General features: G+C 41.1%; 1 protein-coding gene and 1 long non-coding RNA gene across 12 annotated transcripts in view; one reads left to right on the top strand and one right to left on the bottom strand.

Moving 5' to 3' along the window:
* Nucleotides 1-832: 832 nt before the first annotated feature.
* Nucleotides 833-11,664, bottom strand: LOC122557311. The gene is made up of 4 exons (XR_006313794.1): nucleotides 10,453-11,664; nucleotides 5,677-5,772; nucleotides 3,367-3,452; nucleotides 833-1,006 (listed from the first exon to the last, which is right to left on the bottom strand). It is a non-coding gene; the product is annotated as an uncharacterized LOC122557311 (long non-coding RNA).
* A 256-nt stretch (nucleotides 11,665-11,920) lies between these two features.
* LOC122557310 (E3 ubiquitin-protein ligase XIAP-like) overlaps nucleotides 11,921-18,921 on the top strand; it is a 33,711-nt gene continuing 26,710 nt past the window's right edge. For 4 of the 11 annotated variants that reach the window (XM_043704875.1, XM_043704876.1, XM_043704872.1 and 1 more), the window contains exon 1: nucleotides 11,921-12,077. The gene's annotated coding sequence lies outside the window, so the exon portion shown is untranslated. Of the gene's footprint in view, nucleotides 12,078-12,130; nucleotides 12,221-12,292; nucleotides 12,315-12,401; nucleotides 12,491-18,420; nucleotides 18,483-18,921 lie in introns of those variants that run through there. The other 7 variants (XM_043704877.1, XM_043704880.1, XM_043704883.1 and 4 more) reach the window with 6 other exon arrangements.

Genomic DNA, 18,921 nt, shown 5'->3' on the forward strand with positions numbered 1-18,921 from the left:
ATATGGTCTGATCAGAGTCTGCCCCAGTCCTTCCAAGACCTCCCTGCTCCCTCAATACTATCTGTCCCTCTACCTATCTTTGTGTAATCTGCAAACCGAGTAACAATGCCCTCAGTTCCTTCACCTCAATCGTTAATGTATAACATGATTAGGTATACTGTCAGCAACGAGCCTTGCAGAATTCCATTCATCACTGGCTGCCATCCTGAAAAAGACCCCTTTATGTGGACTCGACAAAGATGTTTCCAATGATAGGAGAGACCAGGATTATGAGGACACAGCCTCAGAATGCAGGGACAACCGTTTTGAACTGAAATGAGGAGGAATTTCCTCAGCCAGAGGGTGGTGCATCTGTGGAACTCATTGCCATACAAGGCTGTAGAGAAGGCTCCCTGCTTTCTGCCAGTCAGCCAATTCTCCATCCATGCCTCTATGTTGACCCTAACACAGTGGGCTCTTATCTTATTTTGGAACCTCCTGTGTGGCACTTTGTCAAAGGCCTTCTGAAAATCCAAATAGGTCACATCCACTGGCTCTCCATTGTTTAACTTGCTTGTTCCTCCTCAAAGAAATCTAACAGATTTATCAGACATGACCACCCCTTGACAAAGCTGTGCTGTCTTAGCACTATTTCACCATGCATTTTGAAGTACTCCATAATCTCATCATTAATAATTTTCTCCAAAATCTGACCAATAACCAAAGTCAGGCCGATAGTTTCCTGACCTCTGCCTCCTCCCTTCTTAAAGAGCCATGTTATATTGGCCATTTTCCAATCTCCGGGCATCCTTCTTGACTCCAGTCATTTCTGAAAGATCACCACCAATGCCTCTACAATCTTCTCAGCTATCTCTTCAGAACTCTGGAGTGTAATCTATCCGGTCTGGGTGATTGACACACTTTTGGACAATTCAACTTCCTCAGCACCTCCTCTTTAGTGATGACCACGACACTCACCTTTACCCCCGACTCTCTTGGAGTTCTGGTAGGCTGCTGGTGTCTTCCCCTGTGAAAATTGATGTAAGTTCCATTTCAGTTCCTTTGCTATTTCTTTGTTCTTATTACGACTTCTCCAGCCTTATTTTCTCGTGGTCCACTATTGCCTCTCTCCTGTTTTTTATATATCTTTAAAAAGGCTTCTGTCTTACTGCAGGAGAAAATCTTCAAGAATGCAGGAGCCACAAGAAATGGTGGTAAACCCTAGTCAGAGTAGAAATACACCATTGCTATCTCACAGAATTTAGAAGTCTAAAGGAAGTATGGTAGTAAGGTGTTGTGGTTCTGTTCGCCAAGCTGGGAATTTGTGTTGCAGACGTTTCGTCCCCTGTCGAGTGACATCCTCAGTGGCTTGGGAGCCTCCTGTGAAGCGCTTCTGTGATCTTTCCTCCAGCATTTGTAGTGGGTTTGAATCTGCCGCTTACGGTTGTCAGTTCCAGCTGTCCGTTGCAGTGGCCAGTATATTGGGTCCAGATCGATGTGCTTATTGATTGAATCTGTGGATGAGTGCCATGTCTCTAGGAATTCCCCGGCTGTTCTCTGTTTGGCTTGTCCTATAAAAGTAGTGTTGTCCCTGTCGAATTCTTGTTGCTTGTCATCTGGGTTCCAGCGATCCGCTTCCATGAACACCAACTAGCCACGAAACAACATGACCAACTATCCTTAGTAGCCACACACGCAGATGACAAGCAACATGAATTTGACTGGGACAACACTACTATTATAGGACAAGCCAAACAGAGAACAGCCAGGGAATTCCTAGAGGCATGGCACTAGGAAGCGGCAGATTCAAACCACTACAAATGCCGGAGGAAAGATCACAGAAGTGCTTCACAGGAGGCTCCCAAGCACTGAGGATGTCACCTAGACAGGGGACGAAACGTCTGCAACACAAATTCCCAGCTCGGCGAATAGAACCACAACAACGAGCACCCGAGCTACAAATCTTCTCACAAACTTTGAAGACCAAAACTGCTCAAAGACTATCAAAGAACATGAAATTAAAATGACTAGCTACCAGTAATTCACCATCAGATAGTGGTAAAAACACAATTACCCATTAAGCCAACATGAATGAAGTGCTAGTAACTTTTGTTATGCCCTGCAGCCAAAGTATGGAGTGGAAGGGTTCAAGAAAAATTCTAATGAAAATAACAGGACATGAGATAACAAAATTCAAGGTGCTACTAGCTTGCACTTCTGATGGAATTAAATTAAAGTCTCCCATAATTTTCAACCATGCTAGACTAAATACACTGCACAAAACAGTTGGATCAATGTGGATGTACTGAACTGGAAGATGAGGCGTTCTTCCTCCAACCATCGTTTTGTTGTGGTCTGACGATGGAGGAGTCCAAAGACCTGCATATCCTTGGTGGAGTGGGAGGGGGAATTGAAATGTTGAGCTACAGGGTGGTTGGGTTGGTTGGTCCGGGTGTCCCAGAGGTGTTCTCTGAAACGCTCCGCAAGTAGCCGGCCTGTCTCCCCAATATAGAGGAGTTGGGAGGTCATGTTGCAGCTGTCCAGGATATTGGTTGGGCCACTTTTGGAATGTTGTGTGCAATTCTGGTGTCCCTCCTATTGGAAGGATGTTGTGACACTTGAAAGGATTCAGGAAAGATTTACAAGGATGTTGTCAGGGTTGGAGGGTTTGAGCGATAGGGAGAGGCTGAATCAGCAGGGGCTGTTTTCCATGGAATGTTGGAGGCTGAGGGGTGACCTTTTCATGGTTTATAAAATCATGAGGAGCATGGATAAGGTAAGTAGAGAAGGTCTTTTCCCTGGGGTGTAGAAGTCCAGAACTAGACAGCATATGTTTTGGGTGAGAGGGGTAAAATTTGAAAGGGACCAGAGGGTCAACTTTTTCATACAGAGGATGGCGTGTGCATGGAATGAGTTCCAAAGGCAGGGTGGAAACTGGTACAATTACAACATTTAAAAGGCACCTGGATGGGTATATGATTGTGAGGGGTTTAGAAGGATATGGGCCAAGTGCTGGCAAATGGGATTAAATTTATTTAGGATATCTGGTCAGCATGACCGAAGTGATTATTTCCATGCTGTACATCTCTATAACTCTATGTATAGAACAGACTTTCAGAACAACAAAATGCTAAATATTCTTACAAAGAGATTAATGAGATCACAGCAACCCCTCCCCGCCATTAGAAAAGATACTCACATTAGACAGTCAACCTTAAATAGAAAAGATAGCAGAGGTTTTGTTCTGGGAAATTAGTCCTTCAAATAATGACTCAACTAATTTAACAGTTTAACAACTGTATTTGATACAGTGGTCACCTTTTTGATTTTAAGATGATTAGAGGAATAAGTATCATATCCATGTCAAATCTGATATTGTTAAAGTACCTATTCAAGGTGGCTCAGGGAATCCCTGATGGACTCGATCTGTAAGCCTCTCTTGGCTCGTCCCGGAGATCGTGCTCTGTGATAGTCTGGAATATAAAACTCTTACAGTTATTTACCAGTGTCACACTATAACATAGGTACCAAGAAAGCAGGCTTGACTAAGGTTCTAATACCATTAGCAGAGTAGCGGCACCAGCTCTTGTCATTAACAGCTCTCTCAGGCGACTTCCCTTATTGCTGCAAACAGTTTTTATACAGATTTTGGTATTAAAATTACAAAAATGCCACATGTCCTTAATCAGATAAGCAGCAATAAAATGGCAAAAGTTTTCAGAGGAAGAGAAACTCATTGACAGGTCTAAGTATGCTTGACTAATTAAGCTATGTGCACATTGAAGTGGGAAACCTTGATCAAGCCAGGCCAAATGGTCATTGCTTTGGCTAGTACATCATAACAAGAGACTAGTCTAAACAATATGGAAAAGGTCATGAGGTAACCTTGCACAGCTAATATGCCCAGTAGCATTGTCCTACAAAATGGCTTTTTCTTTTAAAATCATCTTAGATTCCCAGAATGCAAATTAAATTCATAACATTCCCAGATCTTGAGCTCTAGGGAACAACACACAAACATTCAATCCATGACAAGCCAGTGTTCACTCAAATCAGATCACAAAGAATTAATCTTTCCACCAGTTTCTGTCCTGTCTCTCTCTATCTCTCAATGTCGCTTGAACTTTCAGTCAGTAAATGTATTTTACGGAAGAATGTTTTCTCTCTCTCACTCACATATGAACATCTTCCTTTCTTACTATATCAGTTTCAGCCATCGTGTTTTCCGAGCTGGTATGGGTAATGAGACATTCACCTTCCAGAACAATCAAGATGAGGGAGCTGAGCTTCATAAATTCAAATCTGCTCAGTGTGGTATACATGAAAATGTATCAGGATTGCTCTATTGCGTGCATATTCCACTCAGCTTATTAAATTATAAGTTTGTTTCCTATTGAGAATAAGTTTTGTTAAGAGTCTTTAATATAAACCAGAAATTTAGTTATCTGACATCCAACTGTGAAATATGCACACCTCCAGCCCCCGAGGTGAGAAGGAAGTACTGCCACACAATCCACAAGTGAACAAATATTATCAACTTATTTACACCGATCCATTGACACTAAGAACAGATGTCCCTTAATTCTTAAAAACAAATGGGCCCCTTGTTGTGGTCAAGCGCTTTCCTGCATCTCCTGAGCAGAACTGTAAAGCTTTCTCAATATATTTGCTGAAGAAACTGATGAAACAATATTGTCCAGGTGGAACAACCTCGATGTGAAAGGTATGCTACAATAACATAGTAATGCAGTTGTGATAAACAGTCACCGGACTCAAAATGTTAGCTCTTCACACAGATGTGGCCAGATGTGTTGAATTTTGCCGGTTGTTTCTGTTTTTGTTTCAGATCTCCAGCATCACAGTTCTTTGTTTTATTTTAACACAAATAGCATACAAGAGCTGAAAATGGATATGTGGCTCAGAACCCATATTGCTCATTTTTTTAGCCTGTGTGCATGTCTTGGCCATAGCATGCTTTCAGGAGCAGAAGGAGTTCAACTAGTTCCCTGAGTACAACTGATTGAAAAACAAACCATTGTCATCAATCAAGGAACAGTCGATAAAAAGTTCCTTGATTCATGTTGGAGCTCAAACGTGAGAATGAGATTTGAGATTAACTGGCATAAATGAATTGCTTCAGACTGTCAACAGGAAGAAGATCACAAATTTCATGGGACCGATGGAAATGTTTTTCATTCCTGTTCTCACTGATGAACATTGCAATCCATTATCTCTCAAACCAGCATTGTCAATGCAAATGACAAAGATACTGCTGAATGAGCAGCAAGCCTCCAGTACAATTGAAGATGTGAAAATATTTAGATCATGAGAGAAAAAATCTTCCACAGCATCAAACACAATTGACAGGTTGAAGATCTTACATACTTCAAGTCAGACGTATCAGAAGATTGAGAAAAAATAATAACTTGAACACAGTCATCTTGAGCTGCACACAACTACATGGAAGCCAGACAAATGTTCATTAATTCAGGACACAGCACAAAATTCATATTCAGAAGAAACTGCCGTGTTTGAACATGCAAGGTACCTCATCAAATCAAAGAGCAAAGCCTGGTCCAGAAATCTCGGATTCTGCACAAAAGGAAGTACTTGTTTCAATAGATAATCAGCATTTTCTATATAACATTATGAGATTAAAAGCCCCTGATGAAGTTCTGGGGCAACTGCTTGAGTTACCTGGGAAATGTTCAACTGCAAAGGACATTTCGGGGTAATTGGGGTTCCTCCAGATACGATAATGGGCCAATTACCAGGTTCAGAAGGAATAATATCCTGTGTGAAGGAATGAGATAAAAGATCATCCAGCAGAGAAAGTGGTTTACTGCTAATCAACATCAACAGTCCTCAAGGTAATTAGATTAGATTTGATTCGATTCCCTACAATGTGGAAACAGACCCTTTGGCCCAAACTGTCCGCACTGATCCTCCAAAAGTAACTTACATAGACCCATTTCCCTCTGACTAATGCACTTGACACTGTGTGTAATTTAGTATGGTTAATTCGCATGACCTGCACATCTTTGGACTGTGGGAGGAAACCGGAGCACCCGGAGGAAACCCATACAGACACGGGGAAAATGTGCAAACTTTGGCAGCAATGCTAACCACTGTGCAACCCCATGTAATAGCATGCCAATCTTCCAAATCAAAGGAAATGCTGAACCTACATTTGTGAAGTCAGAGACTTGGAAGGAGACAGGGTACTTTGGATATTAACAGCAGACTCTTGAAGGAGCTTACGTTTATTTAAGAATAGATATTGGAAATTTCCCAAGAAGACATTGAAATTGCAAGTATAGATGATAACGAAGAAGGTCATATTGTGCACTGGTTGTGTCCCTACATCTTTACCAGCTTTAGGCTCAAGTCAACCTCAAGTCTTGATGGCTACAGATTGTTAATTATCATACTGTAAATCCTTCCAAAAAACCTATAACAAGATTATCAGTGAGAGAATTTCATTGTCAGCCAGAACTATGAGATAGTTACAGAATAACAGACTCCTCATGTTGAAAGATCGCAAGGCGCAGCTTCTTGCCTTGAGCAAGCGTCATTCCTATTCTGAGGGTCCAACACACATGTAGAGGTAACAAAGATATGGGATGAAGGTTTCAGCAGGAGTTGAACTTAGTTAGGCACAGTGTTGGGCAATGCCCTGAGGTAGAAATACACACAGAGGTGGGAGAAGTGGACATGATAGTATCATTTAAGATGTACCCAGACAGATACATGAATGGGCAGGGAGCAAAGGGATACAGATCCTTAGTAAACAGGTGACAGGTTTAGATAGAGGATCTGGAAGGCTGAAGTGCAGGCTTGGAAGGCCAAAGCACCTGTTCCTGTGCTTAATTTTCTTTCTTCTTTTGGTTCTGGCTTCCCAATATTTGTTGGAGAAAATTTCTGACTTGGATTTTTGGCAAGCAATACAAGAAATCAGAAATAGTGTGGAGGTCAAGAGCAGCAATGGAAAGGTAGGTGGGTGCCATCATGTCGAACCTGATCTACTTTTGGATCACATCATGAAGAGGAAGTCCTTAACAAATAGGATAGAAAAATGGTAGATCTTTGGAATATTTTAGAACCAATGCAAAAAGAGATGCCATGAGAAGTGATTCGCTAGCTGTGCCTGAATAGATAAAAGTGGAACTAAGCAAATAGTTCAACTCAGTAATGGCTTGTGTTATGAAAGTGTAGGCGTATACTGTACCTTTAAGAAAGAGAGAAAGCTGGCAAGGACTTAACAAGCACAAAGTGTGCTGAAATAAAAATGGAAAATGTAACATTTGGCAGAGAAACAAATAGCTGAGCTGTTGCTATGGTACACAACAAATTCGAATTTGGCCAGTTTAAATTATGCCCCAATATGTCAAAATCCAATCAAATTTAAATTTTACTGTTTTGACAACATCAAACCAATGAGATGATCCGATGTTTTGGGGTGTAAAAATCGGGCATTTTGAACAGTTAGTCAGAGCGGCAAAGAGCACCTACAAATACAGACTGCCCACAGAATCTCTCTCTGAAAGGTACCTGTTCATGTGAAATCTGTGCAGCAGAATACTGAAGAAAAGACCTAGAGAAATCTACAGAGGAAGATAGAGGAGAATCGATACAGCTGATTTGTTTTGAAATTTGAATTTTTTGTTCTGAAGAAGAATCATACTGGACGCAAAATATTAACATTGATTCCCTCTCCACAAATACTGCCAGACTTGTTGAGTTTCTCCAGCATTCTCTGTTTATTTCAGGCTTCCAGCATTCACATTATTTTGTTTTTATTTAAAATATTTAATTAACAGACACTTCTATTCCAGGTATGTCTGTCTTTTAAGATGTTTTGCTCTTTTCTGACAGGATTTCCACTTTAATCTTCCTGCTTGTACACTTTCATTGTTTTCTCACTCCCAGTTCTGAAGAAGAATCATACCAGACACGAACAGTAGCTCTGGTTCTCTCTTTACAGATGCTACCAGACCTGCTGAGTCTTATCAGCTTTCTCTGTGTATGGTTCATTATAGTCCAGTAATTTCTGTAGCTACACTTCATTCGGGAATTAATTGTGTTCATCCAGTTTTTACAGCTTTGTTTCATCTATTAGAGTCATAGAGATTACAGCACAGGAAACAGACCATTCAGTCCAACTTATCCAGGCCGATCAGATATCCTCACCGAATCTAGTCTCATTTGCCAGCACTTGGCCCATATCGTTCTAAACCCTTTCTATTCATATATCCATCCAGATGCCTTTTCAATGTTGTAATTGTACCAACATTCACCACTTCCTCTGGTAGATCATTCCAGACACACACCACCCTTCAATGTGAAAATGTTGCCCCTTAGGTCCCTTTTAAATTTTTCCCCTCTCACCCCAAACCTTTTTGTGCTAGTTCTGAACACCCCAACCCTAGGGAAAAGACCCTGCCAATTTACCCTATCCATGCCCTTCATGATTTTATAAACCTCAAAAAGGTCATCCCTCAGCCTCCAACAGTCCCGGGAAAACAGCCCCAGCCTGTTCAGCCTCTCCCTATAGCTCAAACCCTCCAACCCAGGCAGCATTCTTATAAATCTTTTCTGAACCCTTTCATGTTTCACAACATCCTTTCGATAGGAAGGAGACCAGAATTGCTCACAATATTCCAAAAGTGGCCTAACCAATATCCTGTACAGCCACAATGTGACCTCCCAATTCCAATACTCAATTCTCCGACCAATAAAGGAAAGCATATCAAATGCCTTCTTCTCAATCCTTTCTATCTGCGACTCCTTTCAAAGAACTATGATCCTGCAATTCAAGGTCTCTGTTCAGTAACACTCCCCAGAACTTTACCATTTTTGATGATATTAAAAATCACAACACCAGGTTATAGTCCAAAGGTTAATTTGGAAGCACTAGCTTTCAGACCGCTGCTCTGTCATCAGGTGGCTGTGACACAACTATCTGACGAAGGAGCAGCACTCCGAAAGCTAGTACTTCCAAATAAACCTATTGGACTATAACCTGATGTTGAGTGACTTTTAACTTTGTACACCCCAGTCCAACACCAGCACCTCCAAATTATTTCTGACGATGCAACCTTCTATACCAGGGGTTCAATCACGTCTTTTCTTTTCCTCAAATTTGAGGATTTTTTCCCATTGTGGTCGTAGGACCCTTGACTGTGACAGTCCTGTTTGCAGAACTTCTGCTGTCATTGCTTCCTCTTGTTCTTACCTCCGACCCCACCAGTCTCTGTGTCCAATCTCTTATACCATTTCTGGCAGCTCCAATTAGATACCAGTGTCAAACAATATCCTTTTCAGCACCCCAAAGAGATTGTTCTCTCAGTGGCAACCTAGGTCATGCCTGAATTATCCCCAACATACTCTCCTTCCTCCATGGTAACTTTCCATATGTGTTGGAAATGCAAAACCAAAGCTTTTGCTTCCTCTCTGTTGTCACTGACCAAAGCACTTAAAATTCAAACAGCAACTACTTGCTCTTCTTTAAATATAATCTATATCATGTGTACTTAATGATTTTCTCTACATGAGAGATTTGATGGCTCTTTTGTGGAACATCTCTAGTTCTGAACTTCTTCATTTTAATTCTCGACCTTGCAGTCACACTGACCTCTCTGTCCCTGCCACCTGGAATATTCCAATGAGGATCAACATAAGCTTGAGAGGCAGCTGATCTTTCACTCAGTCCTTACTCAACACTTTTCCACTGACACAATTTTAACATTTCAAAATTGTCATGACTCCAGAGTTGTGTGTGTGTGTGTGTGTGTGCGCACGCACGCATATGTGGTGGTGTTGGGGAGGAGGGAAGACTGGAGGGATAAAGGATGTTATTTGAGAAGAACAGGGAGGAGGGAGAGTTATTAGAGTGGGGCAGTGGGGAGTTGGAGAGCAATGGCTTTTTCAGTAATCACTATCAAAGTACTGATGGGGCTTCAGAAAAAATTCTGTTAGAACTTGCCATTTGAATTACGGACAGAACTGTCCCACCAGAGTCCACTGTGTGGTTGCCCTTTTACCTGGAGTATGGAATTTCTTGTTCTATGACTCCATTGGAATTTCTGACTGTGACTTTGGACCCTCTGCTCCACAATTTTCGATAGTCAACACTGAATTCAAGCTACTTGCCATCCTGACTTGGAAATATATTCCAATTCCTTCACTACCATTTGTTCAAAATCCTGGAATATCCCCCCCCCCCAAAGGTATTGTGGGTCAACCTCCAGCACATGGAGTGCAGTGGTACAAGAAGACAATCACCACCTTCTGTAGGATCACGAGAAATGGGCAATAAATGTTGGACACTTAGTGATGCCCATGTCCCATGAGTGATTCCAAGAATTCAATAATTTCCTATCTTAATCTCTATCTACTCTCTGTTTGTTTCAATTTTTTGGCCTCGTATTTCCCATTTTGCTCTCAGATAACCACAGTTCCTCATCCTCCTACCTTTTCTGAACCTCTTAGGCAGTCCTTCATAATTGTTTCCATTCTGGTTCAGCAGATTCTGAGCTGGCTGATAGGTCCCATGTGCAATGTGCAGTCTCCTTCACATGCCAGGCAGACAATGTTTGAATGTTTAAATAGATAGGAAGTTTAGATGTTTGTGCACACTCTCTCTGACTTCTTTACTTCACATTTGCATCCTTTTGATGATGGTTTCACAAATAAGCGAACTACTTTTGGCCAGTCACAATGCAGGGTCTCCTATGAGTTGATGCATATGTTTGCCTTTTTTAGGGATGATTTGAAGATAGCCGAAAAGATTTCCACAGTCCTTCTGCAACTGAGCACCAAGTACAGCAGTTGGTTTCGGAAAAAAAGCAAAATGCTGGACAACCTCAGCAGGTCTGGTAACATCAACAGAGAGAGAGAGAAAGCGTTAATGTTTCCAGTCCGATATGACTCTTCCCCAGAACAGTTGAAAAGGTATCATGGACTTAAAATGTTTATCATATTTCTCGCTCCACAAATTTTGCTAGATCTTCTGAGGTTCTCCAGTGCTTTTTTTTTTATTTCCAACATCCATGTTTTTGTTGCTTCAAGTGAGTGGTGTCAAGCAGAGGAATGGCATGTCCAATGGATTTGCTTTTGAGTGGACCCGTCCATTGTTCTTTCCTTTCCCATGATGAAATTTGGTTAACACCACCAACTCTTTTGTCATTTAATCTCTGTTGTCTGCCACACAATTAGAGTCTTTTCTTTTTGCACCTTCCTACCTCCTCTCAATTGTTTAGTATGAGATGATTGTTGCATTTTTAACTTTTTGAAAGGTCACCAACACGAAGTGACCCTAAAGCTTATCACCAGCGTTTTCTGCTTCTATTCCGGATTTCCAGCATTTCTGGAATTTTGCTTTATTCTCTTCTGGCAGTCGGCAGACAGTTAAAGCCTTTAATGCAGCACGAGAAGCATTGAATCCCCAAATAGCACGAGCTGAATGAGCTATTTGGTGGTTATTGATGGAAGAATCATTTTAAACAAGACGGTGGGATAAACAGTCATATTCCTGAAATATTAAATGTTTCCCTTCCACACGCTGATGCTGGATTTGTTGGGTTTTCGAAAAATAGTTATTGTATATTAGAAGAAGAGGTGCTCTTCAGAGTCTCGGCTAAAATTGATCCTTCAATCAACTTTAATTGTAATAAATCGTTCAATTTATCGTTAATTGCAGATTCAGTTGGGTGTAAATCACATATTATGAATAGCGGTGAAAGATCCGGGGAAAGGACACTCTGCAAAACGTAATTTCCTTCCATCACGAATACCAGTCAATCAAAGGAGGACGCGTGCTCGGAATGTATCCCTTTCTGCTATAACCAATCAACTTGCGGCCACCCTGAGCTGCAGCCAATCACCACCGTACTCGCAATGATTGACAAAGGGATTTCTCGCTACAGTGAGAGTTTCCATTTGGTTCGTGTGACGCAGGCAGGAGTTGCAGACTTTGGGTGTGGACAACGAGCCAGGCTGGGTTTATTACCCGGACTCTGGGCCATATGGGCAGCATTGACATCTCGGTTCCAGCTGCGCGTCACTGACTTAAACGTGCAGAAAGTCTTCAAGCTGAGGTAAAACCCTTTGCTTTTCTACTGACGTCAGTGGTATCCCGTGGCATTTAAATCATTCCTTCCACCTTAATTACAGACAGAAACGCATCAAAGCTGAATAGTGCATTGAGTTGCCCCTCGAGCAAATATTTCACAAGCTATTGGTATGGCAGAAGGCCTTTCCACTGTTAATAGCGATTAGTTCCTCTGATTACCTGGGATATGAGTCCGTTTATGGATTAAGAGCAATGAAATAATGTAAATGAATGTCAAACTTCATTTACGCTCTGCATTCTAGGCGCTGTGTACTCAGTTTTGCTTCTAGAAGAAGCTGTTGTAATTTTTAAAATTGTTTGTTCCAATTATTGTTAATTAGTAAATCACGCCATAGATATGGGCTTTTGTTTATATTACAACTAAAATGATACTTTGAGGTATCAGGCTTCCAGCTTTCTGATATGTGAATGTTACCTGGTGGAAACTGTTTATTTGACTCTTTATTTGTGAACTTCTTTGGTATAAATTTCTTTACACCCTGAAAATATAGACTTAATGTGTTTTATGACTTATAGATGAATGTTTGTGGTATGTTTACACTAATTTGAGTTGTTTAGGTGTTAAGTGTTTGAGAATGGTAGTAGAAAATTTATTCACCATTGATATGGTACCTGAATTTATACTGCTTAAAATATTTGTTTTAATTTGAAGTCCTGACTTGGCACTTAAGTGTCTTGTGGTCTCAAATTTTAGCAAATGATGATACTATACAAGTGAATAGATCTATCATCACTGGCTTCCTCAACAGAATAGTGTCCTTCTCGTCAATCTCATTTTGACATTCTGAAGTGACTCCATTGGTTGAACTTTCTCCTTTTTTAGTTTTCCATATCTGGCTTCATTCAGTTTTTAAAAAGAAATAACCAGTGGGTTGATAGAGGGCAAGTGTTGATGGTTCAATTTTGTAACCTTTTCATCTGCAGTACTTGATTGACCGTTTTATTCATTCCAATCTGTTCTTCATGCTGAGTGGTGTTCATAGCACGTTTCCTCTTTATTTTTTGTTACAGTGCAACAAAACAATGCACTGTATTTCAACTGTTCTAACCTATGTTTTGAATAACTTTATCTTTGTGGAGTCAACATTTCTGTTGCTTTTTTAAAAAAAAATCTTGTCTTTGGAGAAATGAAGGGGTGATGGCTTTTGTAATTCCCAAATCTGGGGACCTGGGTTGAAATTCTGCTATGGCAGATCGTGGAATTTGAATTCGCCTAAATAACTGGAATTACAAATCTAATGACCATGAAACCATTGTCAGAAAAAAAAAACATCTAGTTCACTAATGCTTTCCTTTTAGGGAAGGAAGTTTCCCATCCTTAGCTGGTCTGGCCTACATGTGATTTCAGATCCACAGCAATGTGGTTGATTCAACTGTCCAATGGGCAATAAAGTCCAACTAGTCAAAGACCTAAATAGAGGCAATGCCATACTATGGATTAAATAAGTGGTGGTCAAATTCCTTTCGACCCAATTCTGCCTCTGAATCAAGTGCATTTTTTCGTATGTTCTGATGTGTGTTACAGGAACTTAATACTTTCTGAAAATGATTTACTTACTGTCCATTCCAATTTGTGAAGGTAAAAGGCTGGGGCTCATCTCACTGGAGACTGAGGGGGTGATGTTTCATTAATGTTTGATGCTGGGCATGGATAGGGTGAGCAACCAAGTTCTTCTCCTTGGGTTAGGGCAGCCCAGAACTAGAGTCCATAGGTTTAGGGTGAGGGGGGAAAAATGAGATGTAAGGAGCAACCTTTTCACTCAAAGGTGGTGCGTGTCTGGAATGAACTGCCAGAGGCAATGGTGGAAGCTGGTACAATTACAACATTGAAAATAGCATCTGGATGGGTATATGAATAGGAAGTGTTTAGAGGGTGATGGGCCAAATGCTAGTAAATGGACTCGATTTGTTCAAGACAGCTGGTTGGCATTAAGCTGGATCAAAGGGTCTGTTTCTATGCTGTAAATCGGACTCTAATTCAGTTATGCCGCCACTGAGTGTTTAAGGTTTGTTTTAATAGCATCAAGTGAAAATCAAATTTAGGAAGTGATTATCTAAGTTTCCTCTCTATTGCTTTGTTTCAGCTTGCATTGCATGTTTCTAATAACAAATGGTTACAGGTGCCCTGTTTTCCTTTTTTAAGTGTACATAACTCCAGTTTTTATCTGTGATTCATCCTTCCTGGTAATCCGAGGGTAAAAAGAGAAAAATGATCTATTTAGTAATCACCAAATTCTGCAATTCTCAACTCCTTGTACTGACCCCTCTATCATGAGTTAAAATGACTTGAGCTGTCTGCTGTAATCTCCCAATTCTTATGGGGAAGCATAATTTGATATGCAATGGTTATTTGCTGAGGCTCATCCCTGCTTTCATGTCCTGAACTCCCTAAGGGATAGAAATCTGGAATTGGCACAACCAGCAAATCTATAAAGATTTACAGTACTCAAAGTAAGCTGTCCTGCTCTCCCCATGCACTGAGCTTCTCCAGCATTTTGTGGTTTTTGTTTACAATCTCCAACCTCTGCAATACTTGGCATTGCATGGTTTTATCATGGTGATTTCTGGGCCATCTCTTCACTGAACTGGTTTTCTTGTCTTTGGATTACCCAGAATTCGAAAGCTCACCTTTTTTATTTCATTCATTGTCTCCTTAGGCTTTTGGCTCTCAAACTCAGTGGATGAAACTTGTCTCTTGAAGTGCTCTGTCTTTTGTAGTGCAGTTGGATAAGTGAGAACTTGCACCACGTTACCATTTTTTTTTAATTGTGTTACCTCCCCCTCAATTCATGGCATGTTTGTTAATCTGAAGCACTTTGTGACTGTTAGTGTTACGTCTGTCAATCCATTAGTTTCCGTTCTTCCTCTGTGAACATACACTCCATTCACTATTTTCACTTAAGCTTTGTTGAATCAACTATCTAGTTTCCTTTCTTAAATTACGTAAGCAAAATTGAAGGGGTTTCCCAGTTGAAGACAGGAAATTTTTAAAACTTTTTCTTCTTGCTAACCAGTTTCTCATCTCTTCCAACTGACTAATTGACCAATAGAATAAATGTGTCTTGGAATACTAAATGTGACAGCCCTCTGTCACGATTGTGCCTGTTGGAATGAACAGAGTCCTGTGTATCAAGCTGTAATACATCACTTGATGGTATTTTTACAACTCATAACTTTTTATTCACTTCCTTCCTATAATTGTTTAAGAATTGTATGTTCTTCAACTTTTAGTGTCTCTGATAGCGTCATGGAGATGTACAGCACAGAAACAGACCCTTTAGTCCAACCCATCCATACCGACCAGATATCCCAACCCAATCTAATCCCACCTGCCAGCACCTTGCAAATATCCCTCCAAACCCTTCCAAGTCATATATCCATCCAGATGCCTTTTAAATGTTGCAATTGTACTGGCCTCCACCACTTCCTCTGGCAGCTCATTCCATACACTGTCCACCCTCTATGTGGAAAAAGTCGCTCCTTGGGTCTTTTATATCTTCCCCTCCCACTCTAAACCTATGCCCTGTGGTCCTGGACTCCCCCACCCCAGGGAAAAGACTTTACCTATTTATCCTATCCATGCCCCTCAATTTTGTAAGCCTCTGCTCCAGGGAAAACAGCCCCAACCTGTTCAGCGCCTCAACATTAGCTCCTATCCTCCAACCTTGGCAACATCCTTAAGTCTTTTCTGAACCCTTTCAAATTTCACAACATCCTTCCGATAGGAAGGAGACCAGAATTGCATGCAATATTCCGACAGTGGCCTAACCAATGTCCTGTACAGCCGCAACATGACCTCCCAACTCCTGTACTCAATACTCTGACCAATAAAGGAAAGCATACCAAACGCCTTCTTCACTATCCTATCTACCTGCGACTCCACTTTCAAGGAGCTATGAAACTGCACTCCCTAGGACCTTACCATTCAGTGTATACATCCTGCTAAGATTTGCTTTCCCAAAATGCAGCACCTTGGTTTTTTTTTCTGAATTAAACTCCATCTGCCACTCAGCCCATTGACCCATCTGATCATCTTACAGAAGAATACCCCTCTCCTTGTCTACTCTGCTTTGTCTTTTATGCCTCAAGATAAATATGTATTTGGACGTCTTGCTTTTGTTGGAGGGCTTCATTTTGGTTCTGCTGTAAGTAGCATGATGCATCCAAGGAAGTCAGCTTTCCTTTAGATTTTTGTACTTAACTGCTTTTGATTTATTTCTGATCTCTTGGATTCTGGTAAAGGCTGCCTTGTCTGACACCAATTTAAGTCCTATTAAAGGTTTCTGTCCTCGTTCTCCTTGTCCTTATCTGCGTTGCCTAATTGTTGTCATTGCCAAATATTTAGTTTTAGTTTGCTATCCTTCACTAACTCGAAACAGATACCATTATTGAAGCTAACATAGCAACATTATCGCTATGCTATTCTGTGTTGAACCAAGAGTTGAGTTTAAGTCTCATGTGATTCAGTGATATTGTTACTCACCACTGCATTACATGACACTGAAGCGCAACTCTTGGCTCAGCACGTAGTAATACTATCACTGAACAGCTTGATTAGAACATGTCTACAATTGGATCCAGGTAAAAGTCGGGGAATCTAGAAGGTTGAGAGGCTACCTTTTAGAGAAGTTCATAAAATAATGAGGTATAGATAGTTAATGTTGCCTTTTTTGACAGGAAGGGGAATTTTCAGATGAGACTTTTTGAAATTGAGAGGAGAGGGTTTTTAAAGAAGGCATTGGTCATTTTTTTTTTTTGGTTTGTGTGGAATGAACTTCCTGAGGAAGTGGTGGATGTGGGTACATTTAGGCCACTTAAAATACACTTGGTATATGAATGGGTGAGATTTGGAGGGATATGGGCCAGAGCAGGCAGGTGGGACTAGTTTAGTTTGGGATGATGGTCAGCACGGACTAGTTGGACTGAAGGGTCTGTTTCCATGTTGTATGACTATTTTGTACATATGGACAATTGGAGTATATGATTGAGTCAGGCACAGTTGCACCAGCTGACTTTACTCCTGTAAAACTGCCAAGTGGAATGTAGAAGTAAGTTATAGTTTGAAACCCTAACGGTTGAGGCCTTAGTGAAAGTAAATGTATTAGTAGCGCAGTTCCATTTGTGAAAGCAGAACTACAGTTTTTTTTTCTTGACCTGTACAAAGCACCTTTGTTAGCTGTGTCCAATTTTTATATCATGCACGTAGACCAATGGCCTTGGAAACGAAGCATAGAATACCTACCATTTGAATTGGGTGTCAGACTTACATTTGAGCTAACTGTTGTTTTTTTGGTTAAACTGTAGTGCTGACTTTGTGGAAAGTTGGGTTTTTTTTAGTGCAAATACTGAACAACTTGGGTTCTGTTCATAGGACTTAATGGTAAGGTCCAAGGGAGTGTTGATGAACAAAGAGACCTTGGAGTGCAGGTTCATAGCCCCTTGAAAGTGGAGTCGCAGGGAGATAGGATAGTGAAGGTGGTGTTTGGTATGCTTTCGTTTATTGGTCAGAGTATTGAATACAGGAGTTGGGAGGTCATGTTGCGGCTGTACAGGACATTGGTTAGGCCACTGTTGGAATATTGCATGCAATTCTCGTCTCCTTCCTATCGGAAAGATGTTGTGAAACATGACAGGGTTCAGAAAAGATTTACAAGGATGTTGCCAGGGTTGGAGGATTTGAGCTTTCGGGAGAGGCTGAACAGGCTGGGATGGTTTTCCCTGGAGTGTTGGAGGCTGAGGGGTGACCTTATAGAGGCTTACAAAATTGAGGGGCATAGATAGGATAAATAGGCAAAGTCTTTTCCCTGGGGTGGTAGGAGTCCAGAAGTAGAGGGCATAGGTTTAGGGTGAGAGGGGAAAGATATAAAAGAGACCTATGGGGCAACTTTTTCACAGAGGATGGTAAGTGTATGGAATGAGCTGCCAGAGGATGTGGTGGAGGCTGGTACAATTGCAATATTTAAGAGGCAGTTGGATGGGTATATGAATAGGAAGGGTTTGGAGGGATATTGGCCAGGTGCTGGCAGGTGGGACGAGTTTGGGTTGGGATATCTGGTCGGCATGGACGGGTTGCACCAAAGGGTCTGTTTCCGTGCAGTTCATCTGACTCTATATAAACTTAATTGATAGAGACTGACAGGCCTTGATGTGGATGCTCATACGCTGTACAAAAAAAAAACTGCAGGTTAAATGCCTGAAATGGTCTGTCCAAAGGAGTCAACCTCATGGAGTAGGTTTTTAATTTGTGTAAATTTGCTGTTGGCTTTCAATGAACCTGAAGCAGTTAAACCAATGTCTTGACTTCACAGGGGACAGTGTTGGTTCTTCATTTATCCGGCCTATGGAGCAAGTTTGCTTGACTGCCAGAAAGGTCAGTATAGGCAGTTAAAGGGAACCTTTTTCCCCCAAACTGACTTGTGGTGTTTTTCGAAGATGCTATTTTGGAGTGGGATAGGAAGAGTTGGTGGAACAACATATATTGCAAATTCTTAGTAACTTTTCACATTCAAGTACTGTAATGAGTGGATAGGACATTTTGTTCATCTGTTTTGAACTAGGGTTTTTAGTGAACTTTCAGCAAGAACCCTTGCATTTGAATGTGTTTTGGATTGACAATTTGGACAGTGGTAAAAACAATGACTGCAGATGCTGGAAACCAGATTCTGGATCAGTGGTGCTGGAAGAGCACAGCAATTCAGGCAGCATCCGAGAACAGGCAAAATCGACGTTTCGGGCAAAAGCCCTTCATCAGGAATAAAGGCAGAGAGCCTGAAGCGTGGAGAGATAAGCTAGAGGAGGGGGGGGGTGGG

The sequence above is a fragment of the Chiloscyllium plagiosum genome, chromosome 15 (assembly GCF_004010195.1).
Source record: "Chiloscyllium plagiosum isolate BGI_BamShark_2017 chromosome 15, ASM401019v2, whole genome shotgun sequence".
In the NCBI taxonomy this organism is placed as follows: Eukaryota; Metazoa; Chordata; class Chondrichthyes; order Orectolobiformes; family Hemiscylliidae; genus Chiloscyllium; species Chiloscyllium plagiosum.